The 18,084-nt window shown below is 55.7% G+C and overlaps 1 protein-coding gene across 1 annotated transcript in view; it reads left to right on the plus strand.

Annotated features, from left to right (window-relative positions):
- Positions 1-229: 229 nt before the first annotated feature.
- Positions 230-18,084, plus strand: part of CASZ1 (castor zinc finger 1) — a 114,161-nt gene continuing 96,306 nt past the window's right edge. The window contains exon 1 of the mRNA XM_035019814.1: positions 230-375. The gene's annotated coding sequence lies outside the window, so the exon portion shown is untranslated. The remainder of the gene's footprint in view (positions 376-18,084) is intronic.

Genomic DNA, 18,084 nt, shown 5'->3' on the forward strand with positions numbered 1-18,084 from the left:
GTGTTAGGTGTGACCGCTGCTTAGCAATTGGCTAATGATTGTGCAAAGGGTGCATTGGTCGTAGGATCGTAGGGTCAGGCAGGGTCCGAGACTCTTACCAGCAACGGGCTGGCTGGTTATGGTGCAAAATGTCGAAACCACGCCATCTGTTGTCCTCTTCTCTGGAGTAGCTTTGTGGGTCTCCGCTGTAGCCTAATAATCTATTCTCCCCTTTCATTTTGGTAGGCAAACAGACCTGGCCGACTGAAGGCAAAGACCCCTTCCATCTCACCTGCCCTTCCAGCCGCCACAGTTGTCGACCCCCTCCCGTAGAAGGGGATCCTGCAGCTCCAGCATTGGAGTGGACTTTGGACCCCGGCCTCTTGGGATGCAAAGGTAGCTACTCCTGATGCCCAAGATGTGTCTGGGAAATGTGGGTGGGGGCTGTGGTTGGCCAGTTTGGGGGTTCCTTCTTAGGAGAGGGACTGAGGAGGCCTTTCTCAGAGGGTTCTGACCCAGATGGTGGTGGCTCAGGCACCCTAGGTGAAAGTAAGAAGACGTAGGATTGAGGACCTTAGAGGAGAAGCCACAGGTGTCTTTTTTTTTTTTTCCTAAAGATTTTTTTCATTTATTTAGAGAGAGAGAGAGCGAGTGTGTGTGCATGTGAGCCAGGGGAGGGGCAGAGGAAGAGAGAGAATCTCAAGCAGACTCCCTGTTGAGCACAGAGCCCAGAACCCAATGCTGGGCTCGATCCTAAGGCCCTGACATTGTGACCTGAGCCGAAATCAAGAGTCTGATCCTCAACCAACTGAGCCACCCAGGCGGCTCCCACAGGTGTCTTGATCCAGGCTCAGAAATCGCCCCTCGCCGAAGGCAGGTCACTTAACACCAGGGATGGGTAGTCTGTGAGGCTGGTACTGTCAGATATCTCCCTGCGGGTAGCAGACGTGGCGGTTTTTGTGGTGGGGGGTTGACACACAGCAGGTGACTTACCACCTATTGGTCGTCATTCAGTGTTCTCTTGGGATCCCAAGGAAACCAGTCCAGAAGGGTTAGGTGCTGATGAAGTTGATGGGCATGGTGTTAGGACAGGGGCCGAGGTGGAGGGTCTAGAAAATGGCGGGGAGGGCAAGGCCGCAAGCCATTCCTCCTGTGTGCGCAGGACAGGAGTCAGCAGCCCCAGCTTACTTACCAGCTCCGTCCCTCCCTGTGGGCGCCATGGGCAGGTGTGTCTTGCCCCTCCCTCCGTGGCCAGGCTCTGCAACTCTGGACTTTGAACTTGCAGGGAGGAAGCACTTGGCAGCGATGGGTGCCTTGGTGCCCACTGGGGTCTGAGAGGTCCCCAAAGCTGTGGGCCTGCTTGATTCCAGGCTGTGCCACCTCAGGGACTAGAAGCCTTGGATACAGGGCAGGGATTTGCAAATCAGATGTAAATGTCACCTTGGGTTACTGTGGTGGAGCAACTGCGTGGCCGAGACTCTTCTTCCTGGTGTCTAGAAAGCGATCACACTCCAGGAGCTGGTCTGTCCACATTTAAGATGTGCTACTGTTGTCCCCTGATGGCGGTGTCGAGATTGTTGGTGTAGCGGTCTTGCTGGGTGTTTGGCACGAGCACTTGTATGTCTCTACACTTCTTGGGCTCTTCTTGCCTGACTCTGCTTCTCTGATCATCGTGGGTCCTGGGAAGGCAGGCCCACGTGTCTTCAAGCCTCTACCTGGTCTCCCTGGGCCCGGCTGGGCCCAGCACATGAGCAGCAGGTTGCCAAAGTGCGTATAGCTCCCCGCTTTGAAGGGGGAATATTGCCCGTTCTCTTCTCAGTGGCTGGCTTTTTGTTTTCTTCATTCCCTCGGCAAAACATGCCTATTAGTTTTTCCCTTTCTGAAGTTTCCACTCACTGTTGACTCCCAGGGGCCATGCTGGCCTAGGGGACGGGCTCCACGAGTCCTGTGGGGCTCCCGCGTCCTGGCATCGGCCATCTAAAGCTTAATAACGAAGCTTGGGAACTCTGAGGGCCCTGAGAGGGAATGTTGTGGCCAAGCCCCTCCACATTTACCCACCTCTTCCCAGGAACCGGGTTTGGCCGCGTCCTCTGGGGCAGGGCTGACCCATGGTCTCAGAGGTGTCCTTCCTCACCACCTCGGAGTGTGGGCCAAGGTGAGTCTATACTCAGGCCCGATCCACAGGCCTGCTCCTGTATAGTTCAGACTCTCCCTATTTCTGGTTGTGCTGCGTAAGATCTGGTTATATTTAATCAACAGAAACCGAGGGCCTGGTTCTGCCAGTCATTGGGGGTAGAGTGGACAAGACAGCCCTGGCTCTCATGGAGTTCTGGTTGGGCAGGCAGACAAGGAATCCACCAAAAAGGAACAAGGACACCATTAGCACAGAATGGACATAGGATGAAGTGGTGTGAAGTGAGGGGGCAGTCAGAGGAGGCCTCTTTGAGGAGGTGACAGCTGAGATGGAAGGAGAGGAAGTGGACAGCCCTCTGAGGAGCAGGCAGAATAGTCCAGAAAGAAAACGACTGGTCTAAAGGTCCTGAGGTGGGATGAGCTCAGTACATTTGGTAACAGAAGGAAGGTCCCGGTGGCTGGGAGGTGGACCCGTTTGTAGGGGTCAGTAGGCCGGGGAAGTTGGCATTTTATTCTTTAGGTGACAGGAAGCCACTGGAGGGTTTTAAGCATGGAGGTAAAGTGATCTGGGTTTTGCTTTGGAAAAGCTGGCTGGGGCTGCAGTGGGAAGAATGGATTGCACGGGGGCAAGGGGAGAAAGCAGGCCGGATGGGAGGCTGCTGTGGACAGACGCTGACACGAGGAGGTGGACAGCGTGGAAGGGCGCCAAGTCCATGCGTTGAGAGGGAGGGTGAATAGTGCTTGCTGTGGGAGCGAACGGCGAAAAGAGGAGCCAGGCCAACCCCAGATTCCAGGGGCCCCGATGTGGGCCTGCATCTCCTCTCCTCTCACACCCCCACCCTGCCAGTGCCAGGCACCACCCGTGGCTTTCAGAGGCCATACGTTTTGTGGATTAAGGAGAAGCACCATCCAGGGCCCGGTGCTGGCTGCTGAGAAAGCGTGGTAGAGTGGTTTAGGCATCTCTTGGCCGGCACCATGTAGAGGGAAGGCCAGAGGCCCGCTCGTCTCTGGCATTGTTTTCAGTAGGTATTTCCAAGCTCACCGTCCTTTTGGCCCAAAGACTGCACGGGAGCTTGTTTTGTGCCTCTGCTCCGTGGGCTCGGTGCTGGGTTTGAGGTTGGGTCTAGTTCGTATAGTTCCTGTCACTGTGGTCGTAAATGTGATCTATGTTCTCAAGGGCTGAGCATCTGCATACCTTCTCCCGGGCATCCGGTCACCCAGGGCCAGATTTGTCTAAGGGTTTGTCTAAGACCTCCTCATTTCCACTGGGGCCAGCTCAGCTTCCAGCCCCAGTGTATGGGCAGGGATCCTAGCAGTCTTTGCATGTGGAAAGTCCTTTCACAATTCACGGTGTGGATTCCCATAGGTACCCCATCAGATTTGACTTGGGCCACTGTCCCCTTTTCCTGGGCCTCTGATACAAGGCTCAGCTCTCCTGGGTCTTGGTATCATCTGCTTGGGCTAGGATGGGGCAGGCAACCCCAAACAGCGATGCTATCACAGTGAAGCGATCCTGGGCCCTCCGGGGTAAGTGTTACACGTCCTAGACAGCAAGCCAGAGGCCTGGGAGGAGGGAGCATGGAGCTGTCACAGCCGGCTGCGGGGGCCCCAGTGAGTACTCGCCCATGCTGGCAACATATTCTCAGCCATATGGGCCAGCTCAGCCCTCCAGGAAAGCTCTGGAGGCTTGACCTCCAGGGGGAGTGACAGGAGGGAGCAGAAGGGCAGGCTGGCGACGTTTGCAGGGGGTGACAGGGATGTCCCAGGCGGGCAGCTGGTGACTCTGCCTGGCTCCGAGGGGGTGTCAGCCAGCCTTCCTGGGTGTGTCTGCCAACATCAGAACCCTGGGCTGAGCCCCGGGGGAGGGTGTGTCTGGGTGGGCAGGCGTGGGAGGCTCTTCTGCTTTTTGCCTCCATGGCCTGTACTAGATCCATGGCCTTCACTCGTAACTGGACTGGACAGTTCTAACTCCTTCCTCCCGGGCTCTGATCTGATGTGGGGCTGGCTGTTCCAGGCAAGCAGCTGGGGGAGGGGGTGCAGAGGGGGGATCAGGAGAGGTACTGGCTATGGGACTTGGGGGTCCGAGCCCTGTGCCACCCCTGGGTAAGTTCACGCTTGGGGGGGATGGCTGAACTACAAGGCTTGGGAAGTGTCACCGAACCTTCTGGTTTCTGTTCAGAGTGAGAATTCGGCCCTGATGCTGCGGACGCCCCGGCCCTGGGCCTCCTTCCTCAGTTTTCCCTGTCTCTTAGCAGACTCAGGAAGCCCCTGGATCCCACCAGGCACAGACCCAAGGGGAGAGGGATGGGGAAGGGCCGGCCGTACCTGCCTGTCTGGAGCTACCTCGGGGCCTCTCTGCGTTTGGTGACATGGTTGCTCCAAAGGGACAACAGCCCATGGCTTTGGGAGGGTTAAGGTCTTGTGGACGAGGGGAGAGGCACTTCTGCCCTGCCTCCATCCTTGTGAGGCCTCCACAGGGAGAGCACTCTGGTGGTGTTGGAGGAGCACCATCGGGGAGCCCCCAGAGAGGAGTCCCGGGGACTGTGAACATGTCGTCCTCTCTTGCAGGTCCCGGGGCTCCTGCTGTTCTGTCTCCCCCAGCTTCCCCGGCCTCTATTATTCCAGAATCTACCCAGGTGTAGAGCTGGTCTAGAAAGCCCTTCAGCCCAGAGGACACCACATAGAGGCCTGAGGCAGCCCAGTGTGGGGACACTTACGTGGCCGCCCCTCACCACCAGCTACTGCTTCTCCATTAAACCTGCTCTGGGCGTGTTCCTCACCTTCCGCTACCCACTCATGTTTTCTCTCTGATTGGGTTTCTTGGCCCCTAGGGAGCAGGTGCCTTTTCTGCCCCTGAGCCTCCATATGGCAGCCTGGGGTTGGGACCCCTGTGGCCAGGGCGAGTGGAAATGGGAAGGTGTAATTAATCACTAGTTTCTTCTCCAGAAATGCTAATCGGGAGAAGCAATTAAAAGCAACTTTTTTCCCTTAGTAATCTGTGCTAAAAGCTGGTAATGAAGTTTAGGGCCGTCGTGACTCAATATTTCAGCTTCACCGACTCAAGTCAAAACAATCCAAGCCCAGGAGTTTGCCGGCAGCTGAGCTGGGCCCGGGCAGCAGCTGGGAGCCCCCACTCCCTCTCCTCACCCCCTCACTGCCACCCCACCCCCCACCCCTGCTTCTGGGGCAGAGCCTGTAGCAGGCCCAGCTGGGGGAGGGTCTGGGTGGCAGGGAGATGGGTCCCCGAGGCCATCCTTCAGGAGACCCAGAGCCGGAAATGCATCTTAAGGGAAATGATAGGACCAGGTGAGAGGAGCACCTGCCTCTGTGGGGGCAGAAGGGGGAATCGGGGGAGATGGGTGCCTGGGAAGCCCCCAGGGCAGCCCAGGCTTCAGCCACATTCGGCTCAGAGCCGGAAGAGGTGGTGGTCCGAATCTTGACCTTCAACCTCGGTCATTCATTTCTCATTTTCATTCATTCATCAAGCCTTACTGAGAGACACGGCGAAGTGGACCCGAACCACAGCAGCGAATGAACAGTGCTGTGGGATCTGCCTTTCAGTGGAGGGAGGCAATGACAAATGAGATAAAGAAATACAGTATTTGTTGGATGGCCACGTGTGTCCAGGAGAAAACCAGCACGTTTAGAGAATAGGATGGGGAGAGCGTGTGGCGGGGGTGGGGGAGGATGGTTTGTAATTCTTCAGTGTGGCATCTGGGGGACACAGCACTGGGATGGTGACATCTGGGTAAGGATGGAGAAGGTGATGGAGCGAGCCCCCCTACTTAATACCTGGGAGAAGAGTGTTCCCATCAGGGGGAACAGCAAGTGTGAGCTCCTAGATGCAAGAGCAGCCTGACTTGTTGGAGGGCAGCTCGTGGGGGAGATGCCACGTGAGGTCATGGGGGTGCGCGAGGGACCCCAGATCCCCCAGGCCTCGCCGCCATTACCCCAAGTGAAATAAGAGGCTTTGGAAGAGTTCTGGGTGACTCGATCTGATCAGGCACAAGTTCTTTATTAAAAAGCAAGACCCAACTGTCACCGACTCCTCCTCTTCCGGGTCCCTAGGTGCGTCTGCACCCACTGCCTCCCGGGTGTGTGCTCTTGAGCAGGGGAGGGGAGTGCTGAGGGCTCTGTTGCAAACCGCGCTGCCCCCTCCCCCCCCCCACCAGCCTCTGCCCACCCTCTCAGTCCTCCTCGGGGAGCGGTTCAGAAACAGGCTCTTGTCACTTTAAGCAGCCCCCCGCCCGGCTCCCCTGGCCTGCTTTATCTGAAGTCCAAGCGCATGTTGTTCCAGGACCGATCCGCTTTAGCTAATTAATAATCTGACAGGAGCCACCCAGGGGATTAGCCTCTGAGCTGAGCTCCACCAAGCCCCAGCAAATGAGCCCTGTACTCCTTGGGGACACGGAGGTGACTTTGAGGGGTGCAGGGAGAGGGGACCCCCACAGGTGAGCCGTGGCACCGGGCTGTGTCGTAGTGACCACTGAGGGGAGAGGGCGGAGGCGGGGGTGGGACAGTGACAAACAGAGCCTCTTGAAAGGAGGACTGCTGTCCCGAGATGGGCGGAGTCCTCCTTTCTCCCTCACTGCCCCCTACAGTTCTGCTCACCCACCTACCAGGTGTTACCTGCCGAGAAGCAGGAGAGAGTGGCCAGACTTAGCAAATAAAAAAACGGGCTGCATGTTGGACACCTGAAACTAACATGACACTGTATGTTAACGAACCGGAATTAAAATAAAAACTGGAAAAAAAAATACAGGATGCTCAGTGAAATTTGCATTTCAGATAAACCACAAGTAAGTTTTAGTAGAAGTATGTTCCATGTAATATCGGGGACGTACGTACACTAAAAAAGTATGCGAGGTTTATCTGAAATTCAAATTTCGCCAATGGTCATCCTGCGTTTCCTCAGCCAGTCCTGAGCGGGTAGGGACAGAGGCTGCTGGGCTCCCTCCTGAGAATAGCCTGGAGCTCCCTCTGGAAGAGGTAGCACCCTTGGGGAGCAAGGCGGGGCCAGGACAGTGACCTTCATGGGCATGCTGCTGCAGGACAAGGAGGATGGAACAAGGGTCAGCCGCTTGCAGGAGTCTCTAACCTATATTTGGGCCCAGGTGGCCCTTGGATGAGTAGAGTCCAAGTCTCCTCTGAAGGATCCGTGGCCTCCAAGCGGGAAGGAAGTCCCAGAGCTGCCTCCCCCGGTGGGGGTGGGGGGATGACGGGGAGGGGTGCTCATGTCTGGGAAGAGTCTGGGGCCTCTGCAGAGGGGAACGTGTGAAGTTGCTGGGGTCATCTGGGTTAGGTGGTCATCATCTGTTAAGGGCATCTATCTGCTCTGAGCCTAGGGAGAGGTCAGCAGGGAGGACCCACTGTGTGGGCAGGGCCAGGTCAGGTCAGGTAGAAGGTCAGGGACAATAACCTGCCATGCAGAGCCACCTCCAGGTTCCAGGGCCTCAGGGCACTGGATAGAAATACCCATCTGCTGACCTCTCGGCGCCCACCCCCAAGGCCACTGAACAGCCCGAGCCAGAGGGGTTGGGTAGCCTGGGATGTCATGCTGGTCTTTATTGGAGTCCTTACTTCCTATGGGATCCTCCCTGTTCCCTCTCATGACCCTTCTCACTCCGGCTCTGTTCCCAGTGGTCAGGGCGCTCAGGGCGGGGAGAGGGGCCCACTGCCAGCTGGTGGTAGTCCAGCCTCCTGCAGCCAAGGGGCCTGATGCCAGGCAGGCGGTGCCCCCGAGGTGGGAGCTCTCTCACTCCCGCTCCGTTCTCTAGGAGTTAACAACATCCCGTGCCCTTGAGGCCTCCTCTCCCCCAGCCCCTGGGGTGCCTTCCTCCCAGCCTTTCCCCCCCCACACACACAGCCAGCTGTGGAGCCCCCCTGGCACAGGAGCAGAGGGGGCTGGGGGTGCCGAGCCGGTGGCAACCTCTTCCTCCTGCTGAGCTCTCAGCCTCTTCCCCAGTGTGCCCGGCGGTTTGGCCCTGTTTCGCGAGCCGTCTGCTGCCCGTGCTGCCTCTGACCCACATCGTTAGCATGGGCATTTATATTTCATTAACGACATTAAGCCCAAATGGCATTAAAAGCAAAGCTGGTGATAAATAGCTTATTAATAAACAGGGAGTGCTTCGTGTTGCCTGGCCTCTCCCAGCCCCGGCGTTAACCCTTGCTGCCCTAGACAATCATGTTTCGTCCCAAAGATCATCCCCCATCAACTCCACGGTGGGCCTGGAAGATCCAGCCGTGTGTCTGAGTTCTGGCTGCTCTGAGGTGGGTGCCTTGTGGAGCCCAAGTGGGCCAGTTTGGGATCACTCAGGCTCGTGAAACCTGGCCAGACCCCTCACAGCCTCTAATCAAATCTTTATTACCCTCTCTCTCCTCGCTAGTTTCAATTCTGGGCTAAACATTTCAGGAAGTGTGGCTCTTCTAGGCCATAAGCTCAGATCTCCCCCATTACTCTGTAGCTCTGTCTGAGAGGAGGCCCATAGAATGTTTGGACTCCAAAAGAGTTATGCTCCTGAAAATGATGCTAATAATAATAATCATGACAGTAATAATCGCAGCTGGCCCCTCCGGAGGGCTAAGTGTGAGCAGTCCGGCTCCCTGCGACCCCAGGGGCCATCCAGCTCAGGTTCATTTTATAAGGGGGAAAACCCAACTCCCAGAAGAGTGAGTCGGGTTCACCAGCTGGAGCCTACACCTCATAGGGGCTGGCACCGGGGCATTGGGTGGCCTCCTGAAATAGGGCCTGTTGCCATCCCCACTCCTGGGCCTCTCGGACCCACCAGGGCTTCTCAACTGTGGCTCCAGCCTCGATTGACCCTAGCTCTTTGCCCCTGGGATTTGGCTGTTCCATTACTCGATGCCTGGTTGAGTGTGCCTACACAGGCTGGCCACCTGGAGGGCACAGTCTTGTCCCTTGCAGGCCACCACCCCACCTAGGACCCAGAGATGTCAAGAGAGTCCGTGGAAGAGTCTGTGGTACTGCAGAGGCCCCAGTGAGCTTTTTGCTTCTGATTGGAGCAGCTTCTATGTGGTGTCCTCCTGGGGCAGGGTAGGGGGGACCAGTCAGCCTTGATTGTCTGGGGTTTTAAGTTGTCTGTGTTTTTTGGACACAGAGTCATCTCTTAACACTTCCAAGAAATAGGGGCAGACTCAGCCCTGGGTCTCCTACCCCCTAGCTGAATTGTTTGAAAGCAAAAGGAAAGTAGAGTCTTGTCTAAACTTGGGCTCCACTTGGAACTCTCTCCACTGCAAACCTGGACCAGAGCTCTCATTATCCTCCCATCCTTCTGGGGCTCTCTGGGCCCGGGCCTGGCTGAGGGAGAGAAAGGGTTTTTGGAGGGGTTTGCAATATAGAAGGGGAAGATGGAGGCGGGGTATAAGGTGAAGATGTCATGTCATTTTAAGGGGAGGACGGGAGTAGAGGGCACGTTGCTGGGACCATCTGGTTGTGTCTGGTGAACACTCGGGGAAGACAGAGAGCTAATTAATTAGCAGGACTCCTGCTGCCTCTGCCAGGAGCTTGGACTGCTTCTCCCAGCCTGTTCCCAAGCTGGGAAGGAAGTTGGGAAGCAGTGGCCATAGGGCTCGTCCAGGAGGAATTCCACCTGTCCTGATGGATGAAAGCCTGTCCAGCCTCACAGAGCAAGGCAAGCAGGAAGGGGCCAGCAGGGAGGCCCACTTGACCCGGATGGTGATGTGGGGACTGCCTTGGAAGGTCAGATTTACACCTGCTTCTCCTCCTGGAAAGACCTTCCAGCTTGCTCTGGCCATGCAGGCCTTGACCTTGACCACAGGGCACGGTGGGTAGCTAGGAAAGGAGTCATGCTTATCACCTGCTTTACACTCCGAGTGCACAAGGCACAAGCATTAAACCAGTGCACAGAATCCAGCAGCCAGCGCGAAGGGGTCAGCCAGGCCTAGCACGAGAGGTTGCACTAGAGAACTGGGGGGCGGAAGGGGCTGATGGTGAGAGACAGGCTTTGGAACCAGGCCCGCCTGGGCTGTAGTCAGGCCCACGCTTGGTCGACGTGTGGCCACCACGTCACCACGCTTAGCCTCGATGTCCTCCTCTGTAAAATGGACATGCCAGTTCCTTCTTTGCAGGGGTGTGGCCTCTTCAGTGCTTGCAACCGGGTCTGGGCCCCTTAGGTGCTACCGCCCTTACTGCTGTTTGGCCCGCTGCTAATCTGTGGTCACTGACATTCTGTTTGAGAGCTAGGGAAGGAAACTGGTGGAAAAACACAGCATATCCGGCGGGGCACAGCCCACCACTCCAGCAGGGGGATGTCTTGGCAGCAGGTAAGGGCCGGCCCACCCATTCAGTGGGGTTTCTGGAGCACGTCCTCCTAGGCTAGGCTTAGAAGAGGCAGGGGGCAGAAGAGAGCCAGGGGAGCACTGTGCACCCCACTCACAGTGAGTGCCCGTTCTGGTAGGGGAGCCAGGTGTGGGTGTGGCAGGTGGGGTGACAAGGGACAAAGCAGGATGGGGATCTTCAGCATGGTTGTCCCGTTGCCTTTGATGCCAGCAGTGAGGCGGCTCTTCCTCTCCCTCCCTTGGACGTGCCCACTTGTAGTAGGCTGGCTTTAGTTGTAAAGCCACCTCACCATCCTGCCACACCACATAGGTGGGGGACCAGGCTGCCCTATCCTGCTCGCTGGCTTGAGGCAGGCTGGGGCTCATCCCTGTCCTGGGTTCTTCCTGGGTTCTGGGTGCAGTGCCTCTCTTCCGCCATGGGGACCAGCTGTCATTATGACATCAGTGCAGGCCACTGCTTCTGCCATGGGATGGTTCATGCTGCTCTTGGCACTTAGCACGACCCCCCCACCATGGGTTTTGGTTAGTCTTCTGAGTCGCGTCTGTTGATATGAGGGGTGAGAGAGAGTATGGACACCTTTCTCTGCATACCCCCACCTTCCCTTTTCTTTCCAGTCCCACACACCCAGTCCAGGTTCCTCTATGTCCTCCAAGGGCCAGGGCTGGGCAGGGGCTCAGTGAAAGATCATGGGGTGGCCAATGCCACCTGGAACCCAGGGGCTGGGCATGTCATCACCCCAAGGCTTCCTGAGAGCACACCCTCACATGGAGGGACCATGTGAGGAGAGGTCTTGGGGCATCAGCTTTGCCTACATGACCTCAGGGCCACCTAACTCCTCAGGGCCCAGGGTCTAGAGTCACAGCTTGGAGAACAGCTCCAGGGAATGGGAGCAGTGTCATGTGGGTAGATTGGTCAGTGGCCAAGGAGCCAGGCCTTGTGACTTGATGGGCACATCTTTCAGTGAGTCAAAAGCCATTCTAGACCCTAAGCTTTCCCCTTTCCTTGCTCCCTCACCTCCAGAGCTGGTAGAAATTGCTCATTTTCCCCTTGGCTTCATGGAGCCCCAACGCTGGGCCGGCCTCCTCAGGCTGGGGCCTAGGACGGCCCTGGGAAAAGGACCCAAGACCAAGCCTGGCCCTCGCCTGGCGTGTGCCGTGCTTGGCTTCATGCCTGCCCTCAAGATGGGCAATGCCAACACTCCAGTGTCCACCACAGGACAGGTAGGCTTCATCTGAAGCCCCTGGCCTTGGGAAGGGGGAAAGGACCACATGCATATTCCCTCCTCAGGGAGCCTTCTACGTTCATTTTTCTTTTGCCACTATTTTTTCTTGGGGTCTAATTAAAGACTTGAAGCCGTTTACAGCCTGTGGTTGGCTTTTTATTTGGGTCTTTGGCAATTACCTCCCGCCCTAAAATAAGTTTCGATGGAACAGGGGTAGGATTTTTCTTTTTGGCCAAGTTCTCAGCTTTAATTTTGCTGTGTGTACGCGTACATGCATGCACAAGTTGTGTGTCCGTGTGCGTGTGCGCATGCGTGTGCGTGTGTATGATGGAACAGAATGAAGCCTTTTTGTTCTCCCTGCTCCAAATCCTGCCTCCTTCTCCTTCTCACTGTCCCCATCTCAAGTGTCCTGTGGCCAAAGCAGAGCCTGGACAGCAGGAACAGTATGTCCTCGGCCTTGCCCTGCCTGGAGGCGGCTCTGTGACAACAGGCAGGTCATCTGTTGACTCTGTCCCAGTTTCTTCAACTGAGAATGGGGCCAGCGGGTTGGGCATGCCAGAGGCTTCCCTATCACACTGCTCTGAAAACAGACATCTTGCCACAAGGGGGAAGGTCATCCTTGGGTGGGAGGAAGCCACCACCAACACGAACTGATTGGCCTCACTTTTCCCTCTTGGTCAACACACCTTGTGTTTGAATAGGAGCATGTAATCATGTTCCCAAAGCTCTTCCCCCACTTTGCCCCTCTTGGTTCCCCCGGCCACCATGAGAGCAGGTGTGATCACGCCATTTGATAGGCGAGGCTCCCTGCAGCCAGAGATATATAATAAGTAGCGTTTCTGATGTCACTTGGCTTATAGGGGGAGAGCCTTGGGATTCAAATCCAGATCCTCTGATCTCCCAAAACCCATACCCAAGACCGGCTACATAATTTGCGGGGCCCAATGCAAAATGAAAATACGGGGCCCCTTGTTCTAAATTATTAAGAATTTCATGACGGGGCACCTGGGTGGCTCAGTCAGTTGGGTGTTCAACTCTTGGTTTCGGCTCGGGTCATGAATTCAGGGTCCTGGAATCAAGCCCCATGTCAGGTTCTGTGCTCAACAGGGAGTCTGCTGGAGAGACTCCCTCTCTCTCTGTCCCTCCCCCTCCCTCTCTCTTTCTCGAATAAATGAATAAATCTTAAAAAAAAAAAAAAAAAAAGAATTTCACAACAGTGAAAGCACGTGCCCTCCTGAGCTTGGGGCCCTGGGTAACTGTATGGGTTGCCCGCCCAGGCAGCACTCCCTGTCTCCACCCCCTTCTCCTGTTTGCCAACACTCCCACCTGCATGGTGAGGGGCAGGGTAGTCCATAAGGAGTCACCTGTGCTTCAGGTCCCTGGCCACTGTGGCTTTCTCCTGCAGATGGAGGGGACTCTGAGTTCTCCCTATTCTTGGCCTGTCCCGCCTGACCCCTATCTTATGAAGAACCACTGCATTAGCATGATGTGGGCTTTCTGGGATTCCCTGAGTCTCTTAGGGTCCTCCAGGCCTCCCTAAGGCCTCCTGAGACTTTAAGTCAGTCAGAGGTGAGAAAAAAAAAAAAAAAAGAGTAAAGAGGATTTGGTACGAACTCCATTTCCATACGGTGGAGGGTGAAGGTTTTGGGGATTGATCCTCCAGGCCCATTCAGGAGCTCTACGGATCTCTCCTTGTGAAGTTAAAGCAGGTGGTGACCTGCCAAAATGTCCAAGTCATGCTGGGCTCTGATTGCCATGCTTGGGGTAGAAGGTCAGGCGGCCATTCCTGGGGCTGATCTGGAAACTTCCTGGTTGGTTGTTGGGCACTTGGAGTAGCCACAGAATCTTGTGGGGTTCACCGAAGTTTCCCAATAATGGATGGATTGATAGAGCACCCAGTCGGGCATATGTGGAGTGTGTGTGTGTTCTGTGTGCTGGGCAGCTACTTAAAGAAGAGCTGAATGAATGGCTCTCACTGGCTTCCGCGGACGGAGCAGCCATTGCCTGGCCATCTGGGACCATGTTCCCTTGGCAGTACATGCCTGTCCCTCACATTCTTTCTCTCTCCTACTAATACATCCTCACCCCCCCCCCCCGCCAAGAAGTCTGGGAACCAAAGTCCCGGCCCCAGGACCCCACCCCTGGCTCGTTCTGTGGCACCGCCTGCTTCCTAGAAAATGTTCTAGATTCTGGACCTTGGACAAACTTCAGGATGAAACGTGTCCTGAAAGCCATAGCAGCTGGTTTTATGGTGGGGGGGGACAACTTTATCTAAAATCGGAGGACAGGGTGGCGGTGGGAACCGCATACGTGTGAGGTCTGAGGTGGTTTGACTCTCGGAGAGAGTGCCCGAGTTTCCAAGGACTGATTAGATGGCATGCCAAGGGTATTAAATTTTGCAGACATTTTAACAGCAATATGCTAGATAGTTGGGTGTCCCCCGAGGCGGCTGGATTTTTTATATCCTTCACAGAAGGTCGGAACCCTCTTCTGCCTGCCTCCCCCCCACTCCACCCCATGCTCCGTGCTCCTCTCTCTCTCTCTCTCCCTCCCTTCCTTCAACCATTTTCCTTGCTTCTTGCTCTCTGCTCATAGAGAACCTAAATGACCCCTCCAATCTCTGCCCGACAGGGCATTCCGTCCCTCCTGCCCTCCTGTCAGTAGACCAGGGGTCTCCAGGGAAGGGGATGGGGCACAAATGAGGGGTTCGATTTCTATGTTTTCTCCCTTTCCCCTTCCTCCCCACATTTTGGAGACTGTCGTAAGACCTACTCCCCCCACCCTCCTTATTTTTATAGGAAAAAAAAAAGGCAGGAAAAGAATCCATCTGGCATATGAATAATTGAAATGGCTCAACTCTGTTCCTGTTGCTGCTGTTTGTTCTTGGCTCCTCAGCCCCCAGCCCAGCCCCCTGAGTACGGCTCTCTAAGCAGAGGGTGTGCGGGCATTCTCAGAACGTTCTCGGCAGAGGCCTAGAGCTCTGCTCAATCTTGAGCCCTTTCTCCCCATGAATCCATAGGTCTGAGACAGAGGCATTTGGAAATTGGTTGCTTTCCTTCTCACCACCCACGTGGACAGCCAACCTCTGGCTAGAGTCTCCCCAAATATCACTCAAACTGGAATGGTTCCTTTGGCCCTTGGGCCTCAAGGGACAGTTTCCCCTGCCCATGATTTCCCACAGGGCTCCCCCCCCGGAATTCTGTGATTGATGCCCAGGATCCTCCTGTCCCCAGCCTCTGCGCCTCTGTCCTCAGCTTCAGGGGACTCCTGTCTGGGGAAAATTGGCCTTTGCGGCTCTCCCTGCACACTGTCTTAGCACTGCCTCCGGGAGACTGCTGCCAGCCAACCCCCTACCCCGGCACTGACCCAGGCACCTTGCTCACAGCCCTGGCCCGCCGCACCCCTTCTCCTGTCCCCAGTTTGCCCAGCCCCGGGGCTCTCGCGTTCTTTACTTCTGGGAACTGTGAAAGCCAGAGATTTGTAACTTTTCTTTCTACAAGTTGGGAGAAGACAAGGCGGCAGCAGGGTGGGGCAGGGATACAAAGATAATGGACTCACGCCTGGCTAGAAGGGGCCGCCTGTTCACTTTCCAGAGCCTGGACCAGCTGCACGCCAAGCCCCCAGGTCCGGACGGAGAATTCTCTGTCTCTTTAAAACCATTTAGGGGAAAAACAAAAGAACTTTAGTGCATTAATTCTAGATGAAGATGGGTCTCCAGATGACAGGCTGATCCACATTATTCCCCACAAGACAACTCCCCCCCTCCCCCCTCCCCCTCCCTGCCCCTCTGCCCGGTTCTTTGTCGCCCTCCACGGTTTGTGCAAAGCTGACACGGGGGTTGCTATGAAGTGTAATCGTGCGCTTTGTGTTTGAGAAGTCAATACTTTTGTTTGTCTGTTGGGGACATCATGTTTGTGTCATGTATGAAGTATTGACTTGCAGCCGTGGGTCTTGTGGTTGTAAAGTGCTGTGAGCCTGTGTGCAGTTGAGAGCCGCCGAGGGGTCGTGGGGGGGCGGGCGCGTGTGTCATGGCAGAGTGGCGCGGTGTCCCTTTCCCCTGAGCTTTCTGGGTCAGGCACATTAGGTCTCAGAAATATGCACCACCCCCGCTCCGAAAGAGGGTCTGAGCAGCACCAAAACCTTCTAGCTCTTTCCCAGGTTCATAAAAAAACAAAAAAACAAACAAAAAAACCCCCCTGCTTGCTAAGCAAAATATTCAGATGAAATTCAAATCAGGTTTGTTAATATATAGTCATACATATATATGTATGACTATATATATAACGATGTATACACGTATAGTTATATATATGTCTTTTGTAAAGACTCCTACACACGTTATAAAAGCTGCAAAATGTCTGGCATTCCAGGGCCTGGTACAAATAATTAGATATTTATATCCAATAAAACTGGTTTGATGGGGAAATCGTTTCTCTCTGTGTGGATTCTCAGATGAGGACGAGTTTCGGTGGTTGGGTTTGTTTTTTCCCTGACAATAAAACCAGGGCTTTGGCACCGACCGATGGACTTCCGGTAGCTATCTCAATCTTTTTGCACCATGGCTTCTGCTAGGCGGCCCGCCACGTCAGCCCAGCTCTGCTGTTCCCTCCTGCCTTTTCATGTGTGCTGGAGAAATGCGTGTGTGTGGAGCCCCCCTCCCTGCACGCCATGCCCAAGCCCCCGACCCAGGGCCCGTGTGGGCGCTGTGCCCCTTGTGTCTGCTGCGTGTCCCCATCCTCTGCCCTCACCCAGCCCGGGGCTGCTGAGGTGGGTCTTCCCTCTGTTCTTCGCTCTTTTTTCCCTTTGAACGGTTCTCTGGAATGGGGCTTTTGCCTCATTATCCCTTAAAGCCCCATTTTAGTATTTTTCTGATTTCATTAAGCCCCTCTTACCCCCAGTTTTCAGCTTTTCTTCCTCTGTCTCCTGCTTCTAGACCCTTCTCTCCCCACTTTCCCGAACCCTGCTTAACCTCCTGGCCCATCGCCTTCAGGGCCTCTTCTGCAGTGTGGAGCGGCCCTGGAGAGCCAGTCTGCCTTACTGCCCCGGCTTGGGGAGAACACCCGCCCCCCTTGATTCTCTTCCATCTGTTACACAGTTGTGAACAGATGGAGCCAAAAGAGCCATGGATGAGGGCAGCCTCCCTCTCCCATTCTACAGATGGAGAGCTGCAGCCTTGCGCGGGGCAGGCGGGGTTCCTCACTGGGACGGGGCAGAGCTGGGGGGGGGAGTGTGACCCCTCACTTTCCAGCTGGTTCTGGGAGTGTGAAAGACTCACAGGCCCCACCGCCAGTTGGCAGTACTCTCTGTGAGACTTTGGGCAATGGGCCTTACCTCCCTTGGCCTTGCTTTTCTGTTTTCATACCTTGGAATTGGTCATTCTGATGCTGTAGGGTCACTGAGAAGAGTAAATGCGCCAACACATGACGAGCCCCCGGATGGGCGCTCGGCCTGTGGGGTGCCCTTCCCCAGAAGGTGGTGGTAGTAGTGTTCACCCTAACTGTGAAATGAGGACCCTTGTGACACGGGGCTGAGACCTCGCCCACCAGGGGTGCCACCCACGCAGCAGGATGGCCTTTACCCATTTCTCCCTGAATGGCTGAGTGTCACCCCTCAGGTGGACCCCGGCTGGGATCAGAGCACCTTGCAGCTCCCAGAGCTCAGGCCCTGACTAACTTCAGCCTGGAAGGAAAAGCCAGGGATGATGGAGGAGCTGGTGGAACGCGGGTGCTCGAGTCGCGGAGGTCTAATCAGGAGCCGGTCCCCCAGAGAATGGGCCCAGGGAAATGGGAGAGATGACCCGCAGCGGCCATTCAGGGACTGGGGGCCCGTGGTTTTGACAAAGGCCTTTCAGATCAAGAATTTGAAGTCTCCTGAAGGGTCTATGGGAAGACCAAGGGGCCAGCGAGGCTGGGAAGGGGGAACGGGCCCCGTGGGGGGGGGGGCGCTCTGGAAAAGGTCTGTTAGCCCAAGTGGGAGCAGCCGAGTTTAATTACAGAGCAGTGAGTGAAGTGAAAATATGGAGCCCTTGATGTGCAGCTGGGGCGGCGGAGTGGCGGGCACACACCACACCCCCCCCACGCCCTTCCCCCAGCCCTGGTGCCCTCCGCTGTCCTCTCATCTCCAGGGGCACTGCCCTCCCAAGGTGTGTGTGGCTGGCAGTTCCGGGCCCCTGGGAGGATGTTCCCGCCAAGTGGCACACACACAGGGGCACCCACCAGCTTTATGTGTACCTGCCACAGAGCGCAGGAGTGACCCACGCACACACACCCAGGTTGTCCGTGTGCATCTTTGGTGGCCATGGTTGAGTGACACACTTGATGCAGAGTGGACTGGACCCTGGCCTGGAATTAGAAACTACCCTTCAGAAAATTCTTGGGTGTCTTGTTTTCTGTTATTCCTTCCTTATTTTTTTTTCCCTTGCCACCCCCTT

This window comes from Mirounga leonina, unplaced genomic scaffold (genome assembly GCF_011800145.1).
Source record: "Mirounga leonina isolate KUSES-001 unplaced genomic scaffold, KU_Mleo_1.0 Mir_173, whole genome shotgun sequence".
Taxonomy (NCBI): domain Eukaryota; kingdom Metazoa; phylum Chordata; class Mammalia; order Carnivora; family Phocidae; genus Mirounga; species Mirounga leonina.